Consider the following 23,128-nt stretch of genomic DNA (forward strand, 5'->3'; position numbering starts at 1 on the left):
TCACTTCCTATTCTGCAACTCATGGCAGAAATCTACTCATGCAAAGTGTAATCAGCATCCAATAAATGTACCAAAAATTACACCAAACTTCTGTGGTATTTTTCAAATTGAGGACATGCTATAGTTACACAGACAATGCCAGTAACTTTCCTGGCCATAAGTTCATTTTTTCAACGGCAACACTTACCAAGCCAAGAAAGAACAGGTAAGTGCTGTAGGGAAGTTATGCTCCACATGCTTTTCTGATTCAGTTATATCTTTGTTTTTGGTCTTGTTAATTTAAACTCAGCCTTTGCATGCCACTGTGGAAATTATTCCTCCTTCTTAAAAAACATCATCTTGAAATGCCTGCTTCACATTTCAGCACATCCCCACATGCCTTGCGTCACATGTAGCTGTCTCATCTTCCAAGCTTTAGGATCACTTTTTCCATCTTTATATAGCTTTCCAGTGACCCCTATTCTTTCCTACTCAGTTTTTGCTAGTAACCCTTCATTCTTTCCACTCCCTGCTCCAAATTTCTTCTCCTATACTCGTGGGGAGGGCAGAAAATGAAGCTGCAGCATATCTCCAAGATTGTCTTCACAAAGTAAAAGAACAAACACAATTTCAGGTTTCCTTTTTTCTTTAAAAAATGAGAGATGAACTAATTTTCTGAAATTCACTAATTTATCTCTGGACAGATGAGGGAAACAGATAGCATCAGCTTGGAATTCTGACTTAGGGAAGCTTCTGCAACTTGACAGTGATTTTCAGTAAAGCTCTACCAACAGCCTGAAATCCTCAACAAACATATCTCATCAGTGTCTTGTGAGCTGTTGCAACTGTAACTTAAATATGATCTCAGAAGACTTTTTTTCTGTTCTTCTCATGACATGCTTAAAAGCAGCAGTTTCACTGCATCTACTTTACAACAGTCATTGTTAGTTTCTTTTAAAATCTTTTCTCTTAATCCTGAAATGCTGTCACTTTTGGATAATGAAGGTGGGGAAAAAATTGCAATTCAAGCTGACTTTAGACAATACTGTCTGAACCAAGACCAAAGGTATGCTTATAATCCTATCTGTCAAACAAAAATGAGAGAAAACAAACATTTTTACTACAGAGCATCATAGAGAAAAAAAAAGAAAAAAAAGACTAAGAAAAAAAAGTCTGAAGTCTGTTCAGCATATAGTGTAAAGTACTAATTAATCCCAGACAGATAGGTCCTGTAAACTCATCAGAGAAAATAAAACATTTGAACACCATGTAAAAAAGGTGAGAAAGTAAGAAAAAGATCTCACACAAACATTACACTTCCAGATGTCACATCTGAATTTTTGCCATCTGAAAGTATTAATTTCCATCACTCGCCTCTGGCAGCCTTCGCTAAAAAATCCTGCTTGGCATTCATTCATTCAGCTCACAAATAAATGCATCACTCTACCAGGGCAGCCTTATCAATCACAAAGAAAGATGAATACCACCCAGGTAAGAACACCAGCAATGACTTGTCCTACCTAGCATTTCATTTTACTACTTGTTGAAGTGATAGGTAGCACAACAGGTGTTTTTCTGCTGTCTCAAGTTGAGATAAGACAAATTTACTGGAAACAAAAAAGCAATGAGATAAGAATACAAAGAATAACAGCAGCAATAAGTTGCTGTAATGTAAGTATACATAAAGAATGTGATTTATATGCAAAAGTGCTCAAAGACCAACCCGGTGCCATTCTGCCCCTGAGAAAACGAACCACACATAGACCCTCTGTGCCCATATTTTTCCTCCTGACTTCAAGCCCTGCCTCTTTCTTGGAAGCAAGATTCCCTTACTTCCAGCCCCCTATGATGATGTGCCTGGTATATAGCAGCCACCTAGACAGGGCTCCAGGCTCTGACCACTCCCTGCTACTGTGTGAAAATTAACTCCGTCCTGGCCAACAAACAAGCACCATGCACCCCAATTCTATGCCATCTGCATCATGCCCCAATCCTACACCTCACCTTCCAACTTTACACACGTACATATACGGGTACACACAAACACAGGTATCATTTCCATAGTCAGTAGCCATCCCTCCAAGATGTTCTCCTGCGTTCATTTAGTCTATGACTGTGGGTTCTATGGGGAGCTCACAACTGGTGTTTCTGGAGCATCCAAACTCATTGTCCTTGGTAGTTAAGTTATGGCATATAGTGGCAGCGTCATTCAGCAACAAATAAATCAGACTCTTCTTATCCAAAAAGCAAATCCTTTTAAGGTTTCCCCTTCGCCATGTTTTTCCTTCACCATGTTTCCCCATCCCTCTGCATTATCCATCAAGTGCACTCAGGGCCCTGAACAAAAACAATCCCATTGTCTTAGGGTGACTGTTATGGTGTTTGTATCTCCAATCGTGTGTTCTGTTTACGTTTGATATTATGTTCTGTGCTTTCAGAACTGACTCTGAAAGTGAAGGTTTGTTTTGCCGTGTTATCATCTGGTTCACCTCCCCCCATGGTCTGCTGTCTAGAAAAGGCTAGGGCTGGCTGGCTGGCTTTTGGCTTTGCTTGCTTGCTTGGCTTGCTTGCTTTGCCTGCTTTCTTGCTTTGCTTCCTAGTTAGGTTAAGCAGTCCAATTCTTTCCCTGGACTGTTGTTTTTTCCTTTCCTCTTTCTGAATATCATCCAACCTGCTCTGGACTGGGATCTGGGAAACACCAAGGAACACCAGGAGCCTGCATTTGGTGATCTGCAGCAGCCATCCCCAGTGCTGGAGTGCAATCCCCAGCGTCCAGACCCGGGCGACCACTCCCAGGAAAGACCTTCTGGATTTGTTCATCTCTTCAGAGGGGTGAAAGAGTTTTGTTGTCATCTAGTGTTGTTAATTGTTTTGGTGCTGGGGAGTGCTTTGTTTGTTAAATAAACAGGTTCTTTTCCACTTCTCTCTCAGAGGAAATTTTTCCCTGAACCAGGTGGGTGGAGAGGGGCCGTGGGGGTTTATTTCCTGGGTTTTCCCCAAATTTGCCCTAAACTAGGACACCCATGGATGGGTTTGCCTTTTCTTGAGACAGCACTAATTCAAATTGTCTTCCCTTACACATTTCTCATATTCACTACAGTCACTTTATCCCCTTCCACAGTACATGGAGGTTTGAACTGGGCAGGGCCAGCTCAAAGAGTAGAGCCACCAATAGAAGAGCCTCTAGTGTTAATTAACCAGGAGGCCTACACTAAATGTAGATCCCAATGTCTGAAGGTCCCACTATCCATTGCTTTCAATGTGGCTTTTAGCAGTCCATTGCACTGCTCAATTTTCACAGAGACTGGTGCATGACAGGGACTATGACAAACCCACTCAATTGCATGCTCTCTGAGCCAGGTGTCTATTTTTGAAATGAGTCCCGTTGTCAGACTCAGTTCTCTGGGGGCTACCATGTCTCTATAGGATCTGCTTTTCAAGGCCCAGGATGATGTTACAGGCCATAGCGTGAGGCACAGAGTAGGCCTCCAGTCATCCCGTGGTGTCTTCCACCATTGTGAGCACATAGCGCTTGCCTTGGTGTGTCTGGGGCAGTGTGATGTAGTCAATCTGCCATGCTTCCCCATAGCTGTACTTGGACCACTGCCCACCGTACCAGAGGGGCTTCACCCGCTTGGCCTGTTTGATGGCAGCACACGTCTCACAGTCATGGATAACTTGGGAGGTACTGCCATGGTTAGAGCCACTTGTCTGCTGTTGCAATGTTCTTCACAAGCCTGACTCTTGGGTGCATGTGCATCTACAGCATACACTTTTATAGCAACTCCTCCATCCAGCCAGAGATGTCTTGACACAATTCAGAAGCCCAGATGTGTTTCCCTCTGTGCTGCCAACTGTCTTTTTTCCGTTGTTCCAGCCATCCCCACAGAGCATTTGCCACCATCCATGAGTCAGTGCAGAGACAGAGCCTCGGCCACTTCTCTCATTCAGTGATATCCAAAGCAAGCTGGATGGCTTTAAGTTCCGCAACCTGACATGATCCAACTTTTCCATCAACAGGTTCGCAACTTGCCACACACGACTCCATCGAGCAGCTTTTAATTTTTGACATATCCTTAAGATATGGCACAAACTGTCAGTAAAGAGAGAACATAGCTTCCCATTTTCAGGTAGCTGATAATATGGTAAGGTCTCTCCTCAGCACATCACCACTACCACCTCCTCCTCCACTTTTGATGATAATCTGAAATTTTTGCTTTTGTACCAGTCCATGATTACTTCCGGTGATTTGGATTTCTTATTTGATCTTGCTGTGTGATCAAGCTGTTAAAACCAGGTGGAGCAGTGCTCTTTATCTCTTCCACGATTCACCCCTGATAGCTCTCTCTGAGGGATATCTTCTGCTAATGGGCCATTGAACTCACTGCATGACTCATAAAATTACATCATCCCATCATCCCTTTCTGAGATGCTCTGCCCAGGGGAAGGAGCCAAACATTCCTACCTGGACATAATCTGGGGTGTGGAACACCAGAGCATCTACCGCTGGATTCCCAGAGTTCAAGAGCTCCACAACAACCACTGGAGAAGGACAAGACTTTACTGCAGGATCACCACTTCAAGAGAACCACATCCACCATTCAACTGGACTGCTACCACCAGTGTCAGGTTGTATTCTGACTCGGTCAATTTAAGACAGTGTTTTCTGCCTTTATTTCAATTTTTCTATTAAATTGCAGTTCTGACTTGGAATCTCTCAGTGGTTCACTATCAAACTGGTACAACTATCAACAAAATGCACAAGTTACGACTCTTCTTACAGCACATTTAACACCTCCATCATCCCAGCGAAGAACAGTTCTACAGATATGTCCACCCCTAAAGCCTTCCTGTCTGCTGTTTCTAATCACTGGCCAGACTGCTTGAAAAAACTCCAGAGTTATAGCTTCTCGCCATTTGGAAGCTCTTCATAAGAATGAATAAATTCACTGTGAAAATGGATTTGTGAAGTATTGCTGAGGGTTTGTGGAAGTCTGGAAAGGGAGTGCCAAAAATAAAGGACAAGCTCAACATATTTCCTGTGCTCGCTGCACAATAAACTCCCCTGGTAACAGTCCCTGCCAGTAGAGCCAGACATTTCTTTAGTCTAACTTTACTTTCTAGAAAAATAAAATGGAATTTGCTAATATATGAAAAGGTTCAGACACAATAGGAAAATCTCTACCTTGCAAATACTGAAATAAAAACAAAACAAAACCAAAACCCATAGTAAAACATACCTGACTCTGCCATTTCCCAGTATCAAAAATGGGATAGTTTGGTATTAGTTACAAAAAGTTACAAAATTAACAAAAGTTACAATCAGCCCTAAGAAACTGGCAAGATTTTTAAGTTTAAGACTTAAGATCAAAGACAGACTGAAGGTATAACAAAACTGAACTTATTAATGAATAAGTTTCTGCAGAAGAATCTGAGATACTCACAGGAAACAAGATGAATTTCTCATGCTGCTGTTGGACTAGCACGCTGTATAGGGGCAAAAGCTCTTACATATGCACTGAAGACAGGCAATAACTACACAGAATAAAAGATGCTTATATAAATAATACCTCATCTCCAAAACATAGTGAATATATTTACCCAAACCACAACTGGCAATCAATTTATATTTAGAAATATTTTTCCATCAAATCCCTGTCTCTGTGGAGGAATCCCCCTAGGGACCTACCTAATAATTTCTTTGTGGTTGTCAGTAATTAATTCACTTTGACATTAAATGTAAATTCCTTGCAGATATTTTTTAAGAGATCGGAATTTTCTTTCACTGTCTGAGAACATTAATCTAACAGCATCGATGTCTATCCAGGCCACTTCTGCTCACAGAACTCCTGTTGTTGAAGTATTGCACTGTTTGAGCACATACATAGCCAGCACAATTATTAAAAATTATCATTTTCCAACCTGAAACAATAAATACACAACAGAGAAACTGGCTAAGCAAAATATCATTGAGGCATGAAAGGGAGGGAAGGAGAGGGAAAGAGACCTGCAACAAGAATAATTTAATGTTTTAAATGTTTCACCGCCATTAAAAAATAATTTTTAAAATTGTGTTTTGTGGAGGTTATATTTGTTTGTTTGTTTATTTTTCTTGTTTTTCTGGGGGGTTTTGTGTGTACAAGTGTGTGTTTTTGTAGGATTTTTTTGTTTGTTTGTTTTCAGCAATCTGAGCACTTAAGACTTTGGCAACCAGAAAAACTAGACAAAAAACACTTCCAATTACACATCAAACCCAATCACTGAACATGTCAAAACAGGCAATGCCTACACCACTGCTATCACTTTGGAATTATAATGTCCTAAGCAATTGTCTTGTTAGTGATTCAGTGATATAACAGAGTCAGGGATTTATTACTGTTATGGTTCCACATAAGTAATACATCTACTTTTGAGCTGGTATGATGCCTGCTTTGATTGCAATTTGTCAACCAAAGCATACATTCAGCTATAATATTAAGTGCAACTACCTCTTTAGCCATGAACAGAATTAAAAGCAGGACAGCAGCATGCTTAGCTGTCTATCAGCTTGCAGATTGCTTTACTGAAGCAACATCAGCTGGCCAGAACACTCAGTTTTTATTTAAGCAAATCAAAATGAAATAACAGACATCACCTTGGAAAATTTAACTTCAAGATGCCCAGATACCTGAAAAGCATGTGACAAAAATCCCCAAACCAAAACAAACACAAGAGCTCACTTAAAGATCTAACTAAAATGCAGAAGTCCCAAAGTGTATTACTAACCAGAAAAAAAGAAAAAAAAGAAACTCATGTTTCTTATCTTCCCTACTGCCTTCCACCAAATCACACCTGTACACCTCAAAGACTTTCAGACTTTTTAAAAGCTGCTGCAGGGAAGTTCGCAACTCCCTGGGGCTAAAAGAGACCTCCAGTTTCCATTACCTCAGTCTTTACTTTCAAAACACAGCTGTTAGCCTTTCTTAGGTAAGGAAAAAAGATGAAGAATTCAGCAGTGATGAGGCTAGAAATTTATTTCTATACAAAATTTAAAAACTGCCCTTAAATTCAGTAGGACTTTTCCACAACACAAGGTTCCACAGAGGATCTCAAATAATCCATTTGCATTCACAGTGCAGTCTGTGCTTAAAACAAGAAAAAAAATAATTACGTCATTCAAACCTTGTTGAATAGAAGCTCTGTGGCTAATCTGGGGAAGATCATTGTTCTGGCCTCAATAATATGAGTACTATAAGATTGCTGCTAAGGCGTACCGTGACAGAATAGAGCCTGCAAGTTCAGCAAAGATGCCCCAAGTGGAGCCTCCTTAACCAAAATAGTTTCACAAACTCTGTAGAGGGAATGTGGTGTGAAACTGTCCTCTTTCCCCTCTGTAAGATTAGGGAAATGACCTGTCACCTTAATAATTTATCACACAGTGAATTAATTTACAACAACAATAACAAAATAGTACCATCATGCAGTTGAACTCCCCCAGAGAAATCATCTGCTGCCCATGAACAATGTGGTTCAGCAAAGATCCTTTACAGTGACCCCACCAGGGCATGGTTAGAGAGCCTGCCCACATCCCCAAATAAAAGCAGAAGAGCAATCTGAATGTATAAAAGGTCAGAAACCTCTCTTCAAAGATTTTCAATGAAAATAACCAAACAAGTAGATAGTATAATATCCTTAAGCCTTTACCTTGCAGGGTAGTCTTTTCAATATGCCACTCTAATTTGCCTCATACCCCTTCTGAGAATAACAAAAGCAGATGGACCATAGTCATGCACTGGGTTCCACTTAAGGGCAGACAACTCAAGAGACTGCAATTAAATTACACATCTACCTTTCTCCTTTACATGCTCTGAGGTTCTGCCCCAGAAAGGACCTCCAGATGATCTTAAGTGAGTAGATTATTCTCAAAATTACAAGCTGTTCATTCTTTCAGGAACTGTTTTTGTCTTGGAGTTGTGTATTTTCTTATTTTGGGATTTTGGAGAGAAAAGAAAATGTCAGACTTTATTAAGTGACAGAAAGCATACTTTGAAAGGGCAAACCCATAGGATTTGGCATTGTAACATGTGAAGTCATGAACACATTCACCATAAGTTATGTCAGTTATGATACAAACTGGACTCATGTCAGCAGCAGCTAATCCACCAAGTTTTTCTGCATACTGATGAAGTAAAATTTACTAAAATAAAGAAAAAAAAAGATAAACACTTTTAATTTTCTAATAACATCTCAACTTTTTTTTTTTTTTTTTGCTAGAACTGTCATGACTGTGCTCTCAAACACTGAATCATACTCCTTTTCCTTGCTAAATACAGGATACCTTTTTCTCTGCTACAGATTGAAGCACTTAATCTCATTTGCAGTCAGACAAAATTTCCACTTATTTTATGTAGTTGTCCTTTTCCAGAATCCTTTCCATACTTCCCTGACCTAGGTCAGTTTGCACCATCCTCTGCAATTCTCTCACTTGCTAAACCTCCTTTCCTGATTATTTCCATATTGTATCTATTCCACACCCATCTCTTGGGGAGCATTTTGTTGCTGTTTTTTAAAACCCAGAATGATACCTCATCTTCTCTTGGAGCCTTGTACTTCTCTGAAAAGCAGAGCTTTGTCTGAAAACACAAAAAAAAGTTCTGCATGGTTTCCTCAGTTTTCTCATTTTCCTGCAGTTTGTCCTTTAAAGCAAACACATCAGTCTGCCTTCCCATTACTATTCAGCACCTCTAGAATTATTTCAGTCATTATCTAGCTTCTCCTAATGACTTACGTAAGTGTTTGCTTGTTAGGAATTGCTTGGAGATGATTCTTCCTTTGCCACTCATTGAGGCTGGAGCACTTCTTCCCACCTTCTGGGGAAAAGAGTGAACATCTGCCTTAATGCAAGGGATGCTGGCTGGTAGATGCATATCTCCTGGGACTTATTAAGAGCTTCTTCAACACAATGAACAGGTCAGTGTAAAATAATCACACCGATAAAATAAACACACAGATACACAAAAATTGATCTAAAACATCTCTGCTAGCCACAGAACCAACTTCAAGAAACAACTTACAGCAGTAGCTCCATAATGTTTTTTTAATTGGTAAATACTGGAACAGTAAGATATCCCTGAAAGTGAATTTTAAATTTTTGCATTTCAAGTAACTTAAAGAACTAGAAAGATTTCAGAGTAATAATTCATGCAACCATCTGATTTCAACATTTTCTTACTACTTTAAACTTCTAGAATCACAAGAAAATAAAGAGGAAAAATACATCTATACACCAACTCCAGGAGAATAATGTTAAACTGCTCAGGCTTATGTAAACAAGTCACAACAATATGGACAGTCTCTCACAGCACAATCACAATGAAGCTGCTGTCATGTGACTATTTTCAAAATATACATTTTCATCATACTGACATCTATAGTACCAAATACTCCTCAAAGCAGTAATTTCAAAGCAGTTTCTGAAACTCTTTTAAAATTGTTTATTTCTTCTGGCAGACATGAAATTTGAAGTAGCTAATGAAGAGGCAGAAAAGTTCAAAGTAACTATAGATAGCTCATCTTTAAGATACATTATTAGCTGTTGCCAGCAGCGTGTACACACATGTGTGTATAAAAGAAAGTATGGTGCATGGTTTTGTCCTCTTCTGTTTATTCTGTTATTAAAAAAGAAAAAAAAAATAAAAAGAGGAGAGAAAAAGAGTGACAGATCAAGGAGCTGCTCATTAAAATTATTCTGAACACTGGAATTGCAAGGCTAGTGGACAGAATTTGGCTCCAAAAACATTCTCATTATTGTTTTGCTTAATAATTAATATAATTAAAGAAGATAATAGTGGGCAAAGGAATTTGTATCAATTTTAATAATGACAGAGCTGCAGGGATAGAGTGTGCCCTCAGCAAATTTGCAGATGACATCAAGTTCAGTGGTGCTGTTGACACACCTGAAGGTCAGGATGTCATCCAGAGAGACCTGAAGAAGTTTGAGAAGTGAGCCATGGAAATCTCATGAGATTTAACAAGACCAGGAACAAGGTGCTGCACCTGGGTCAGGACACTTCCAGTATCAACACAGGCTGGGGGATGAATGGATTGAGAGCAGCCCTGCTTGAAGACTGGGGGGATGCTGGTGGGTGTGAGGCTGGACGTGACCCAGCCAGGAGCACTCCCAGACCAGAAAGCCAAACGTGTCCTGGGCTGCATCCAAAGCAGCGTAGGCAGCAGGGGATGGAGGGGATTCTTCTCCTGTGAGCAGATCCCCCTGTGATCTGCTCTGGTGAGAGTCCACCTGGAACCCTGCATCCAGCTTTGGGGTTCCAGCACAGGAAGGACATGGACCTGTTAGACTGAGTCCAGAGGAGATGTTTACAGGGATGGAGCACCTCTCCTATAGGGAAAGTCTGAGGGAATTGGGATTGTTCAGCTGGGAAGAGAGATGGCTGCAGGGTGACCTAATTACAGCCTACCAGGACCTGAAGGGAGCCTTCAAGAAAGAGAGGGACTTTTTACAAGACCATGTAGAGACAGGAGGAAGGGGGATGAATTCAAACTGAAAGAGATTAGATTTAGATTATATATTAGGAAGAAATCTTTACTGTGAAGGTGGTGAGGCACTAGCACAGGTTGCCCAGGGAAGGTGTGGATGCTCCATCCCTGGAAGTATTTAAGGTCAGGCTGGATGGGGCTTAGAGCAACCCGGTGTAGGGAAAGTGCCCTGTCCATGGCAGGGGGTGTGGAACTGGATGTGCTTTATGGTCTCTTCCAAGTCATTATATGATTATGATTCTAGTGAGGTATAAATCACTATATAAGAAATCAGGATGCTTTTCTCCAAACTATCACTCCTTAGCAGAAAAAGCACAAGAACTTAATCTTCTCAACAACTTACAAAAATAATTTTAATATTTTTTTCCAAGAAGAAATAACAAAGCAATAAAATTCAACACTTATATGGATCAGCAACAGAGACACCATTTGTAAATTCCACCTTTTGTTTTAAACTCAGAAAACTAGTAATAGGCTGGCACTCTTTTGAAACAAGTTTGTATTTAAACATTCAGGAAATATCCTTTTGCTAGATTACAAAAAACATCTGGATGATTACAAAATGTCACAATTCTCTAAGCAGCTTTGAGGGGCCAGCCTTAAAACGAATACTTCCTTTTATCCCACATCCACAAAACAGATGTTCAATCTTCAGGCAGAATTAACTACCACAAAATACAATAATCTGGAAATGCTGAAGCCAAGGAAGTTCACAATTAAGTATGCCAAACCTCAGATCGCAAATTACAAAGGCACCACTTCAGTATAGATCTGCACGCGCCATGACCAATGATACACAAACAGGAGTTTAATTTAGTTTATCTGAAACAGAAATCTGCCAACTATTACCTCCACTCACAACAATACATTTAAGATTGTAAGGCAGTAGCTTAACATGCTTCAGGCTACCACCAATGCAGACACAGGAACTATTCATCAATTCCTTAAACCAGAAATAACAGTCATGCTCCTTCAGAAATATTTATGCATTGGTTCCACTGACTGTTCTCCAGACACTTTCTGCAGTATTGTATTTTGCAAAGTTAACCTGAATTAAGTTTGAAATAACTTGGAATTAACAATAAGGAAGAATTATTTTAATGACAGGATTTAAATACTCTATTCTCACATCACTGCTCTTTCCCAAGGCCACAAACAAACTTATCTGATGGACAGCAGTGACCCAGAAATAAGATCTTACCTTTGATCTTGTCAAAATGGAGGGGGAGCAAACCCAGTAGCTCAAGACAACAAAAATACCGATGTTGACAAATGAAAGGGAATTACCTATTGTCCATCATGCAACTATCTGGTGTGCTCAGAACAATACACTTATAATTTGTGAATCCCTGCTGTAAAATTGGGGCTGGTTACTAGTTCCTTGGCAGAAGTCAACAGGACTTCCTAGTCTTCACAGTCTGCATCACAGTCCCTGCTGTCTACAGTATGCCAACTCAAGTTGGATTTTTTGTGGAATAGTTTTTACGGATGACCAAGAAGTAACCCACTCTGCAAAATACCCTGGCAGCAGCAGCAGGCTTTGTCAGCGATGCTTAGTAAAGAACTGCAGCAGAGTACTGGGTTTTTGCCTTGGGTAGCTTATGCTGATCATTCTATAAATTCAAGATTTATAAAAGCAAACCACTACTGAAATATGCCCTCAAAGGAGAGATATGAAGAAAACAACAAGATTTCATCACCTTTCCCTCTGACCCTTCTCTTTTCAATTATCAAGTGAAGTTTAAAGCAACTTAGGCTGCTGCTTATCTGAACAAGCAGGGAAATACAGAGGATTAGTTCACAGCTTGACTAATTCACTTTAAAAATTGACTTGGATTAACTCTGAGTTGTGTTTAGCAGACAGGCTCTTCGTGCATGCAAGAGGTCACATGAATTAAGTAGGCTGTTGTAAATTCACACCATGCTTCGGCGATTATTCAGTTTCTCTGACTAGGTCCTCAATATATACGATGCCCAACAGAAGCAACAAAAATTCAATCGGAATATTTGGGAGATGCCACAAATTCAAGTGAAAACGGAAAGCCATGAGGCAGAATGGAATTGATGTAAAAACAGAACAAAATCAAAAAACCCTACCTTCTAACACATATGATGACAGAAAGGCTAGTGTCCAAGCACTATCTAGTCTGTCTCATCATTTTTTAGATAAACTCCTTTTGCACAGGAGTAGGAAAGGCAAAAAAACAATCCTATTGGACAAAAGCACATATCAATGGATTATTCTTAAATAAAAAAGAAAATAAGAAATAACTAGCAGTTTGCCTCTAGCTCTTCCATTGGAACTTGGTGCACATTAGCATGGGTACAAACTTTAAACACATACACACTTCAAAGTCTTCTTCAGACAGTTTTGTAACAAAAGCATAAGCCATAAAGCATTACTTGGGAACCACTAAGACTTTTATTGTTACCGCACAAATAAACTAAGAAGTTCAAGGGATCCAGGCCGCAAAAGGAGAACGTACTGAAATCCACCCACAAACCAGACTTTTTAGGCATCCCACAATTGCACACACCAGCTGTGTCCATGACACCAAAGCTTGAGGCCCATGCAAAGCTATTCTCATCCCTGACACAGCCCACTTAGGCATGCTGGGTCTGATTTTCAGCCTCCCACTACTGAGTGGACTCTCCTATGTCAGCCAAACTTATACTCCCCTCTCAGGAGATCCCACCTGGAGTACTGCATCCAGCTCTGGATCTCTGAATAGAAGAAAGAGTGCAGAGAGTGCCATAGAAATGATCAGAAGGCTGAAGCAGCTCTCTTATGAAGACAGGCTGAGAGAGTGGGGTTGTTCAACCCGGAGAAGTCAAGTTTTCTGGGAAGGCCTTATAGCACCTTCCAGTATCTAAAGAGGGCTTATAAAAAAAGCTGGAAAGGGACATGGGTATGTAGTGATAGGACAGCGGGTAATTGACCCAGAAAGATGGTATATATCGATTAATATTAGGAATAAATTATTTAGTGTGAGAGCAATGAGACACTGGAACAGGTGCCCAAAGAAGTTGTGGATACCTCAGTCCCTGGAACTCTTCAAAGTTATGCTGTGCAGCACTTTGAGCAACCTGGTCTAGTGGAAAGTGTTTCTGTCTGTGGCAGGGGCTTGGGACCTAGCTGATCCTTTGGGTCCCCTCCAACCCAAATCTTTCTATAATTCTATACAAAAATGCACTATAGCATGTTGGCAGATCTGACAGTGTTTTGGAGTAACTCAAAGCCTACTACTTGGTTAGTAGTAGGCGTTGGGTTCAGTCTTCAGTCTTGAAGCAGCTTTCTTCCAAGAATACTCCACTTAACCCAACAGGCAACACTGCCAGGCAAGAAGGAAGAGTAAAGCACCACAACTTACCAAATCCTCAAAATTTCCCACTGCAGCAATACTGGCACCCCCCTCTAGTGGAGACACAGATTATACAAGCAGATGACACTTGCAGGGTCTTGGGAAGAAACCACAAGGGGAATATACTGAGCACAGAATGACTTCTGGCACAATTGCAAGAGGCAGTTGCATGGCAAGTGCACATTCGGGTTTCTTACCAACTAAGAAATGTCAACTCATCTTGGGAGCTCCAAGAAAAGTCAGTATTTCGCCCTCTCCTCCTTTCTCACATGACACAAAAGGAGCAGGGTGTGGCTTTTTTGCCAAAGCTGTTCCTACATTTTTGTGCCACTTTCTGAGGGAAAAAGTAACTGTTTTCAGTTACTTTCACCAAATTATATCAAAGACAGACCCCCTCCAAATATTCATAGCATATTAGGAACAATTTAGAAAGAAGAACTGAAAAAGCTGTAAACAAGTCTCTCAAACAGAACTTGGTCATAAAAATCTGTGCAACTGATGGCAAGAAACTTTGTGGAAAAGAAGTTGGAGATGGAAATATGCAGGATCATATTCTTGTCAGGCATATTATTTTTAAGACATTTATATTTTCTACAATCATGTAATTCCCTCCTGTCATCAGATTGTCATCAGCTTGCACATCTCCCCCTGAATTTTTTTCCTCTAGGCTGAACCTCCTAGGATGCTTTTGCATGTGAAACTTAAGCAATTCAAAGCAGGAAACAGAAACACTGTACTTCTTGGAGAAGCAGGCATAAACCTATGCTATTCCTATCAACTGTTTGCAAAATTGAGTAATTCTAAAGACCCATTTTTAGTCCATTCATTAATACCAGGATTATTCTGATTATAGTAATACCCTAAAGTCTCAGCAATTTTCAGTCCCACTAGCATAGACTTTTGAAATAGGACACTGTAACTACTGTAAACAAGGAGATAAAAGACATGGGGAGCAAATGCTAATTCAGAAAAGTCTTCTTTTGTTTGCAAAGCTTTTGGACAGGGAAATACACTGCTCTGAGGTCAAGTTTTCAGCAGTTCCATCAAATGTTTAGGAGAAACAAAGCAATCCTGATATGTTGCTAGCTACACTGGGACAGTTCTTAAAGCCCCTTGCAGAAACCATGGCCAGGGCAGCTCAAAGAGACTGGGCTCATTTCCACAGAATTGCTCTACACCTGTGACACATTTGTAGGAAGAACAGAAAGGAAAAGGAAAGACAGAAAGACCAATAAACTCGATAGATATTTATAACGGTATCTTTCAAGAACAATTCACATTAAAGATGATACTCCTTGAATGCTAGGTACCTATCCACACATCCTTTTCCCTGAAGTTGTTAGTTTCACTGCAGTATCTCAGGAAAACAATTTGTGAGTTCCATTTCCTTGGCAAGAGGAATGAAGAGGCAATGACTATTGATGCACTGCACTTGTGTCTGCAGGAATGTAACAACAAACAGGGAGACAAGTGGATAGAAACAGCTGAAAATCCCAATGAATTCTTCACTGAAAACACAGGCTTTGCTCCTCAACCAAATCTAATGCTTATGTAGGTGATTAACATCTGCTCAAACACCACTCCAAGTATATCCCAGTGTCACTGTGGCACACAGGGCATCATGCTCTTACTAGTAGGGGGCGTCATCCTGACAAGACAGAAATTCCTGGAGACATCCTCAGATGGATGCAGGGAATGTTCAGGCTATTCTCTTGTACTAATAATTTGCCAGTACAACACACAACACTTTAGCAGGGCTCTGTACACATTTGCAGATATCTTCCAAGTGCAATAGTCACTGACATGCAACACAGTAGTAGTACAGACCTTGCTGCACTTTACTCTCCTTTGGGATTGACAAGCTTATCATTATCAGTCTGAATTTATGCTTCTCTAACATTCACCTACCAATTTCCCAAATGCTTTTTACTTCAATAATTAGTTTTATATATTCAAAGTTAGCATGCAGCTACAGAAATGTGCCAGAAAGTTTACTCCTATAAGCATAACCTTAGCCAAATTTCCCCTTTACATCCTACATTACAGCTTCACTACCTCATGAAATGCTTTCCACTGTAACTCATAAGAAGACTGTACATATCTTGTAAAACTACTGATCTAGTCTCCACAGACAATCACTGAAAACACGCTTGTCACAACAGGCATTGAAAAAACAACTCAATTATGCACAAAAGTGCAAATTACTTATATTAGCTGGAGTATCAATGAAAGAGCTCAGAAGTGTCCAGATAGAACATCAAGCACACATATACACTGCCATCCTTTGCTACTTCATATCTTCAATACTTCATATTGGTTACAAGTAACTGCAAAAATGCTTAGTAACATGAAACCTTGAAAGCTCCAGCACTCAAGAAGTGACACCACTGTTGCAGTAAGTGATTGTAAAAAAAACAGTAACCACAAGAAAAGAGATCCCACCAAGAGAGTCAGTGAGCACCTAACGCAGGCACACACAAAAAACTACTGGCCATAATAATGACCACCACAGTCCCTCCCAGTGCAAGGCAACACATAGGGGCAAGATGACCTTTTCCTGACACTGTCATTGGCTTGAGGTACCAACCTGCAGTCCTCCTCCGAGGTCTCCTGCCACCAGCCAGCCAACTGGCAGGAGCTGCAGCTGGTGCCACCCTGACAATTTGCTTGTCCTTGATCCAAAGCAGCAGGAGGGTAGGGATGCTCACCACCCACTGGGCCTCTGTGTTGTGAGCTGAAGGGACAGTGACTGTTGCACTGGTGGCACCCCCAGAGCCTTCCACCCCTCCTTCAGCCCTTCCACCTCACTTGATGCCAGCAAAGCTGATTCAGAATGGAGCAGCAAACAAACTTGAGTTTTCTTCTGCACAAGCACCCTGGCTGTGGACACCCACATCCTGGCTGGGTGAGGCATGCTGTCCTTCACACATTGCAGCCATAAAATGCTACCCCAGCTCCCTTGATCTGACAACCACAACAGGTCAAAACCAGATTGCACTATCAAAGACTAAACATTTAGTGAAATCCAGTGGCTACAGTCCCTTTATCAAAACCCCTTCACAGTAGACAAAATAACAATTGCCACACTTGAAAGCTATGTAGCTATGAAAGCTTGAGAGTTTATCAGTCTTTCTCCTTTCCTACAAACACCAATCTGAAGTATTACCACCTTAAATACTGGTATGACCTGTACAGTATCTCTCTTCTCTGCTTGGATCCCAGTAAGTCTTTGCTAGAGTTCATGTTCAGCTCACTGCTATTAAATAATTACCCACTTACTCAAAGAAGATACAAATTTCTGTATGCTGTAAAGATTCAATACTCATCCAACATTTATCGCTGTAGCCAACTTCTTCTTAATAAAAATGGATACTACTTTAGCTATATTTTTCCAACCAGGGTGAAAATAATCATCCTCAAATGGCAAAAAAACTTCTAAGAAAAACTTCTGCTCCCATAAATAATGTACCAGCACCATTTCATATCTGCCATACACATCCTAAAAAAGTGGGGAGGAGGGAGGGAAAGGGGCTTGCAATGAAAAACAGTATGCATTTCCTTTGCCAGACTTTTACCCCTCTTACAATCTCCAGCATTCTGTACAGAAAGATCTTGCCTTTGATGTCAATCCAACGCTTTCAAGCTTGCTCCTGCAAGCACTGCAATATGCAATACATTTTCTAGCTGGCAAAGAAATGGATGTACTGCATTAACTGCCTGTGAAATCCATCCTACCCCAAGGTCACTGTGACATGTAAATTCCTACAGAAAAGCCAGAATGGTCTGTAATATGGCAACATGAGGACTGCACCAAACAGAATTATCATACATGAATATCAAACTCATAGACATTTTTTTCAGCAGTTTAAAAAATCCACTTCAGGAGGTGTTGGCCTCTTAGTCACAGCAGAAGCAAAAGCAAAACCAGAAAGATAATATTGGTCTCTCATATTTATCACCTTTGTATTTTTAAAAACAAAATGAGAAAATGAGAGGACCTCTGAATTTTATCTAGAGTATATCACGTGAAAGCGAAAAAAAAAAAAAAAAGTTTACTTGATTTCTTTCAAGTAAAAGAAATCTAAAATAAAGGTGATTCAGTTTGCACAAAAGTCTACATATAGTCCTCTGCAATACAGTAGCTGTATTCCCAAAACATTTCTCCTTCTAAAAGAGATCCAGCCTCCCCATTTTTGCAACTGAAGACATTTCTTGTGCCACTGATCTACACCGCCTACCATCATTTCAGCAGCAGACCACATTGCAATGTATGAGTGGGAAACAGTAAGGCCAAACGCTTTGCTCCTGTTTCCCCCGCAGCCAGGCCATTATCCATCACAAAGTCCACCAGAACAAATCTTCAAGGAACTTGAAAAGCAAAACACTTTGCACACCCCAGGCCAGAACCCTGTCCAGGCTATTTATCCTGGGAGTGGCTTGGGGAGGAGGGATATGATTCTCTCTCTCCAGCTGTGCTGCTGCCAGGGGCAGGCATGCCTTACCCAGACTGCTTGAACCACAGCAGCCCCACAAGTCTGTGGCTGTTTTTGCCTGCCAGAAGCAAAGGGAGAAGATTCACTTTCTTTTTAAGAAGAAATACTTCTTTACTTCTGGGGTAAAGGCACCAGTGAACTCTTCTTTATGTGCACTAACCTAACTACCTACAGTATCTGGGTCAAGAAGGATCCAGATCCAGTAGGAAATCAGGACAGAACCAAAAAACATGGTACACAAACTATTTCAGGCTGTGCCTATCAAGAAATTCTGGACACTATGCACTAATGCAAGCTAGGCTATTGTTCCTTTGTAGCGAAATACAATGCCTTAACCACCTCAATGCCTTAACCACCTCAAAGATGTTTGTCAAGAGCTTATAAGAGAAATGCCACGGTCATGGAGTTGCCATGTGAGATGGGGACATATATTACCCAAACCAGCCCCAGTACATAGGCTCTTTTCTTTTCTGGTGCTCAACGTTGCATAAATAGAAACAGTATTTTGACAATTAGAGACACCAGTCATTAAAAAATGAAAACTGATCCTAGAGTACAACCTTCATCCAAACAATTACCAAGATTTTTCAGACCAGGTGTGCTGTTAATCAGCTTGGGAGTATGGAAAGCATGCCAGGCAGTCAAGAAACACTAGTGGAGGAGAGAAGGAGATATCTGGGTACACAAAGACAGGCACTTCTCAGAATTCTCCCCTATTTTCAACAAAAACCTAACCAAGTTAGTAGACATTCAGATGTTCACTGTCATATGTACCAGTATATCAATGAAAGTCAAGAATGTACAGGCAATGCTTCTACGTGTTTTAAAGAAACTACGCTTGAAATATAAATGAAGAAAACCAAAATTCAAGTTCCCTGATATGTAAGTAGAACAGCAGCTCTCATTTCCTTGACAGAACTTTCTTCTGCCCTGGGAATAATTTTCTATTTCTGGCAAAGCAACCCATCAGCCTTGCACCTGATCCAAAGTCATTCAGTGCCAATACAGGTTTGCCATTGACATTTGTGGGCCATGGATGAAACCTTAAGCTTCTGCTTCAGCTGTGAAGAAAAACACATGGGGGAAAACATGAAGTGTGTAAGTTCAACCCTAATGCAGCATTGCTGAGGAGTGCCAGATCTCTAAAGTATCACCTTGTGACATCTGGAAAAGTTAAAAACACATCAGATGCTATATAACCACTGCTCGTTGAAGCCATTACTGCCTCAAGTCCCTCATGAGACTTTTCTGGAAAGTAGCATTCTCCCTTCAAATTACTAGAACTCCTAAGGCAACAAATGAGGACCACACCAAAATTGAAAGTAATCTTAAAGGAAAGGACATGAGAAGATGGAAAAAGAAAAGACACACTTTGTTTTCTCAAAAGTTGGTTTTCTTTTCACTCTACTAAACTGATAGAAAAAAATAATACAGCCTATTGTGAAAGATAAAGCAGTGAAATGCACAACATACAAAGAGCTAATCCAATAACTAAAGATGCTGGAGGGATCAAATATTGATTGCTCTATTCTTCTTTCAGTAAAACAGTTGTATGCATCTTTCCCCTGGCATTATGTGTAGCAGGAGCACTGCAAATATCTCAATTAGATGGATTTAAGCTGAATTTAAGTGTCCCTTAAATTACATGCACTTTTCTTTCTGAAAGGGAGGAAATTGCATTTATGTAGCAAATTCTAATTTTGTGATGGAAACAACAGTGAAAAGGACAACTGCCACACAGTACTGGTTACCACTCTCAAATTCTTCCACATATCCTTGAGCATTACCAAGACCATAAGCAATGGTTTGTGAAGAGATTCCCCACTCAGCCCTGATGGCAAAAGAGCTGCATTCAATTTTCTCTGCATCAATATGATAAAAAAAAGCCAGATACACAGCAACAGTGCTCAGTAAGTGCTGGCAGGTCACCACCTAGAGGTGCTCAAAGCCAGCTCTTCTGACATCTGGAGAAGGCAGCTCACCTCTGAGAGTGCTCAGACTGCTGGGTATTCAAAGGGAAGATGGTGGTGGTCTCCCAAAGGAATAAAGTGCTCAGAAGAAATGCTTGTCTTTTGATTTAAATCTCTGAATATGAGACAAAGCAAGCTCAATATGGATAGGCCATTGACAACCAGTTAACTATCCATTAATGTGTTATTAAGGGCTTATTACAGAGATATCAAAGTGAATCCCATGTAAGTACAAAGCAGAGCAAAACACTTTCTTCAACAACCAGGATTCCCCAAATAGTTCAACTGTGTGACACTGTAAGACCAAGTTAAAGACAGATTTTTAATTTTCTCATTTTTAAGCAGAGAAGGAATTATATTTTAGTAACAGTCTTCCAGAGCTACTGATGAAAACCACATGACCATAAAGTATTTTTGCTCACAGTGATAAGATTGTCTGTTACTCACACGTGGAGTTCACATATTAAAGCTGGGTACACAGTGTAGCATTACTTTAATTTTGCATTTTCCATGTGTTTTGTCTCAAAAGCTGTTTAACCTTTTGACCCTCAATATTTGTTTTGAAGAGCAAAGGAAGAGAAAGCAGACACCAGCCAATGTTTTCCTGTCTTCAACCAGCACCACTACTGCTAAGTTCTCAGAACAAGGTTTACAGCAGCCAAGGGTCTAACTACTGCAATCTGTAATAGGGAGTGATAAAGACAACACCACACTGATCATGCAGCAGTGCTTTAGTATTCCTAAATAACATTTCCTTGGTTATTTACTGTACAAAAAGGAAAACAACCACTGTTCATGTACAACTGCACAGGATGAGACAGTGTCAATCTATTCTGGAACAAACAGCACTTAATTTTGGTGGTTAATATTTAATAAAAACAACAGTAAAACACAGGCTATCAAGTTGCTTTGTAAGTCTGAGCCCGTATCAGTTAAGGAAAAACATGCAGCATGCCTATAGCCAACAATAGCAAGCTGCAGGGCAGAGCTTCACTTACGCCTGTGCACAGAGTATTGCTTCAGTCCACTGCTGAAATTGCCAGAAATATTTTTTTAGTACTGCAGTATAGCCTATCCTCGTACAAGAGTAACAGGCTGCACGGCACACAGCCCTGGCGACCACATAGAAACATGACTCCCAGACCTGAGAGTGATTCATTTTAGACCAAATGGTACAACACATGAAACCTGAACTAGCATCCAAAAACTTCCTTTGAAAAGATAAGAATTGCAGCAGTTCCTCCACACTTTGAGAGCAAAAGTTGCCTACAGGGTTTCCCCCAAATTACTTTACCATGAAACTTAAAAAAAAAAAAAAAACAACAAAAAAACCCACAACAACAACAACAACAAAAAACCAAACGAAAAACCCCAACCAACAACAATTTAAAAAAAAAAAAAAACCACAGAGAAAACCAACCCAAACCTGGAGCAAAAAAGGATGGGAAAAAAAAAATAAGAAAGGGGGGATTTAGGCAGCTTCTAACATCCACAGACAACTGAAATCATGAAGGTGTGAACTTGTTTCACACAGGTACCCCCAAGTAAATTAAATTTAGACATTCCAACATTTTTGTGAAAATGAAAACTTTTCACATACTTCCATAGGAAGAAGATTTTTGGGATGGTTCCCACTGTGAAGCTATTTTAAAAGAACATAGGAAAATAAGTGAGAGGAAGAAACTTGGTCCCTCTGGTTCCACCTCTGTCTTCTCACATCAGTTTGCTAGCGGCTTTTGTCCTCTAGCTTCCCTCCTGCTCCCTCCCGCCCCCGGTCTTTCTCTAATAAATCACACCCTTATGCTTGTCATTCATCTTCTCCCTGTCCTTTACCTTTGTAAACACCACGGATACACCGACACTGCTCCCATCGGACTTGAATAGGCTCTTCGTCCGAAAGTCTGAGGAAGTCAGGAGAGAGAGGCGACAACCATTTTTTATCTAGGACTTTTTCCACTGCCTTAATTTGGTATAAATAAATCCAAAGATATTTCGGGGTGGAAGGGGTGAGGAAAGGGAAAAAAAAAAAAAAAAAAAAGGGGAAAAAAGAAAATAGGAGGCCAGATCCTAAGTAAGTCCTGTTAGTGTTCCTTAATCAAACAAGCACCCATCACTTATTCCAGGCCGGCCCCGGAGACGTTAGTTCAGCAGGAATAGCAGCCTAACCCGACGCCTCGAATCCACTCGAGCCCATCCCGAAGGAGCCCTTCGCCGGAGAGGACCCCGACAAGTCTCGCCGCCCGGCGCACCGCTGCGCGCCGCGGGACGGAGACCAGGTTCGGAAAGACGAGAAAAACAGCCAAAGAGAGGAGGCGAACGGCGCCGCGGGCACGGAGCCCTCGAGGAATGGGAAGCGGAATAGGAAGCGAGCACCTTCTCGCGGGCGAGAGCTGCGGGACCCCTGCCCCGCTCCGCCCCCGGCCCGCCGCGCTTACCTGCGGGGGCTGCGCGGGCGCGGCTAGAGGGAGCGCGGCGCCGCCGCCGCCGCCGGCGCGCACAGAGAGGGAGGAGGGGAGAGAAGGAGGGAAGGAGGGAGGAATGAGGGGTGGGACGGGGGAGGGACGGAGCAGAGGAGAGGAGAGCGGAGTGGGATGGGACGGGACGGGACGAGACGGGACGGGCTGGGCCGGGCTGCGCTGCGCTGGGCTGGGCTGAGCTCGGCTGGGCTCGGCTGGGCTGGGCTGGGCTCGGCTGGGCTCCCTCCGCCCCCGCTCCCTCCGCCCCCGCCCGGCCTGCGTGCCTCGCCGGGCGGGGCCCAGGTGTGCCCGTCCCGCCCCAGCCGCGGGTC

At 41.3% G+C, this 23,128-nt stretch overlaps 1 protein-coding gene across 3 annotated transcripts in view; it reads right to left on the bottom strand.

Annotated features, from left to right (window-relative positions):
* LPAR1 (lysophosphatidic acid receptor 1) overlaps positions 1-22,896 on the bottom strand; it is a 73,042-nt gene extending 50,146 nt beyond the window's left edge. Inside the window, exons 1-2 of one of the 3 annotated variants that reach the window (XM_030257941.4) lie at positions 22,776-22,883; positions 22,174-22,241 (exon numbers count right to left, since the gene is read on the bottom strand). The gene's annotated coding sequence lies outside the window, so the exon portion shown is untranslated. Of the gene's footprint in view, positions 1-22,173; positions 22,242-22,506; positions 22,673-22,775 lie in introns of those variants that run through there. The other 2 variants (XM_072921952.1, XM_002189304.7) reach the window with 2 other exon arrangements.
* Positions 22,897-23,128: the final 232 nt, after the last annotated feature.

The sequence above is a fragment of the Taeniopygia guttata genome, chromosome Z (assembly GCF_048771995.1).
Source record: "Taeniopygia guttata chromosome Z, bTaeGut7.mat, whole genome shotgun sequence".
Classification (NCBI taxonomy): domain Eukaryota; kingdom Metazoa; phylum Chordata; class Aves; order Passeriformes; family Estrildidae; genus Taeniopygia; species Taeniopygia guttata.